The sequence below is a fragment of the Nannospalax galili genome, unplaced genomic scaffold, assembly GCF_000622305.1.
Source record: "Nannospalax galili isolate Female #2095 unplaced genomic scaffold, S.galili_v1.0 scaffold747, whole genome shotgun sequence".
Taxonomy (NCBI): domain Eukaryota; kingdom Metazoa; phylum Chordata; class Mammalia; order Rodentia; family Spalacidae; genus Nannospalax; species Nannospalax galili.
In genome coordinates this window covers 819,140-821,990 of record NW_008357686.1, presented here as the reverse complement: position 1 = coordinate 821,990, position 2,851 = coordinate 819,140, and positions in this window count along the sequence as shown.

Here is a 2,851-nt window from a genome sequence, read left to right as displayed (position 1 = left end):
TTTATTATTTTTATTTTATGTGTATGTGTGTATTGCCTGCATGTAGGTAAGTGCACCTGTGTCGTGCAATGCTTGCAGAGGTCAGAAGAGGCTGTTGGATACCCTGGGTCTGGAGTTATGGACAGTTGTTAGCTGCCATGTGGGTGCTGGGATTTGAACCCGGGTCTTCTGCAAGAACAACCAGTGTTCTTAACTGCTGAGCCATCTCTCTGGCCCTCAGCTCAACTTCTTAAGCCTTCTAACATGGACTCAATACCAGCAGTTCTCTAGGAATCTTCCAAGCTTTCATCATCAGATTAGAACTGCTGATGCACTCAGCTTTATGGACTGAGCAGCTGATGGGTCCTTCTGCATTTCCAGCATGCAGACAGCCATTGTTGGACTACCCATACCCTAATATGTAAGCCATTCTAGTAAATTCCCTTTTAAAAAAATTTAGGGACTGGAGAGATGGTTCAACACTTAAGAGCACTCGTTGCTCTTGCAGAAGACCCAGTTGCCATTCTCAGCACCAACATGGCAGCTAACAACCATCGGTCAGTTCCATGGGATATGACTCCCTCTTCTGGCCTCAGTGGGCATTGTGCGACATGGATGCACTTACATACATGCAGGCAAAACATTCATACACATAAATAAAAATAAATAAAGGTTTTTTTTGGGGTGGGGGTCTTTTTGACATAGGGTCTCCTGTAGCCTCAGCTGGTCTGGAACTCACTATGTAGACCAGACTGGCCTTGAACTCACAAAGATCTGCCTGCCTCTGCCTCCCAAGTGCTGGGACTACAGGCATGTGCCACCATGCCCAGCCTAAAAATAAATAACTTTTAAAATATTTATCATGTGCATGGGGAGAGGGGAGTGCCCATGTGCCACTGCACACATGTGAAGGTCAGAGGACAGCTCATAAGAGACAGTTCTCTCCTAGGGACTGAACTCAGGTAGTTAGGCTTGGTTGCAAGAGCCTTTACTTGCTGAGCCATCTTGTGGCTCTTCTATAACACATACACGTTCTGTTGGTTCTCTTCCTCTAGAGAACTTGCCTAATATAGGCATACAACCACCATGCTCAGCACCATACTTTTTAACAACTGAATATTATGTTATGTAAATATACCATATTTTCTTTCAACTCTTTTATTAGCATATCTTGTTGTACAAAATGAGTTTAGTTGTGACATTTTCCTTTTTTGTTTTGTTAAAATTATCTCTCTCTGTGTGTATATGTGTGTGTGTGTGTGTGTGTGTGTGTGCACGCGTGTGCATGTGAATGCAGGTGCCTGTGGAAGTTGGAGGTGTCAGATCTCCCAGGAGCTAGAGTTATAGGTAGTTGTGAGCCACCCAACATGGTTTCTGGGAATTGAACTCATGTCCTCTGGAAAAGCAGTATGTGGTGCTCTTAAATGCTGAGCCATCTCTACAGCCTTTTATTTTTGAGACAGGGTCTTACTATGTAGCCCTGACTGGCCTGGAATTCACTTTGTAGACCAGGCTTGCCTTGAACTCAGAGATCTGCCTCTCTCTGCCTCCTGAGTGCTGGGAGTAAAGGTGTACATTACCATGTCTGGCTGCATTATGACATTTTCTTTTACTTTAAAGATTTATTTATTTTTATGTGCATGTGTGTGTGCTTTCATGAGTTTATATACACCATGTGATGCAAGTGCCACAGAGGCCAGAAGAGGGCACTGGTTCCATGAATATGTGTGTGTGTGTGTGTGTGTGTGTTTGTGTATAAAGCATTTTCATTATCTGTTCATCTGTTGATGAACACTGAGGTTGATTCCATATCCTGGTTATTCTGACTGGGATGAGACAGAATCTCATTACTGTTTTTATTTGTATTTATTTCCCTGATGGCTAATTAATATTGGGCATTTTTCTTTTATCCTTTCAAGGGCTTATGTTCACTTGTTTGCCTAACCAGATTCAAATTAATTTTATTTTTCACATTTTCCTTACTTATGATATCTTTTTTATCATTTTATTGCATTTATTTGTGTGTGTGTGGGGGGTGTAGGTAAGAAGGCAATTTGCACACATTGGTTCTGTCTTTCCACCACATAGGCACTAGGAATTTAATTCAGGCTTGATATCAAGCACCTCTACCCGCTGAGACACCTTAATTTCTTTTAATAATAGTTTTCTCAACAATGTTACATTTTTTTATTTGTCTTTCTGAGACAGGGTCTCCCTGTAGCCCCAGCTGTCCTGGAACTTACAATGTAGACAAGGCTGGTCTCAAACTCACAGAGATCCACCCGCCTCTGCCTCCCAAGTGCTGGGATTAAAGGCATGTGCCACCATGCCCAGCTTCTAGTGCTGTTTTAAAAAATAATTTATGGGGCTGGAGAGATGGCTCAGTGGTTAAGAACACTGGTTGTTCTTGCAGAAGACCTGGGTTCGAATCTCAGCACCCACATGGCAGCTAACAACTGTTGGTAACTCAGTCCCAGGGGATCTGACAGACTCTTCTGACCTCTGTGGGCATTGCATGACACACACAGGTGCACTTACCTACATGCAGGCAAAACATGCATACACATAAAATAAAAATAATAAAAATTTTAAAATATTTTATTTATTTTTATGTGTATTAGTGTTTTGCCTGCATGTATGTAAGTCCATCATGATGCCCACAGAGACCAGAAGAGGGTATTGGATCCCCGGAGCTACAGTTACACACTATTGTTAGCTGAGATGTGGATGCTGGGAACTGAACTTGGGTTCTTGGCAAGAGCAGCCAGTGCTCTTAACCGCTGAGCCATCTCTCCAGCCCCAGCACCATAAATTTTAAAATAAGTTTTTTTTTTATCTCTACAGAGATTGTGATAAAAATTTCATTAAATAT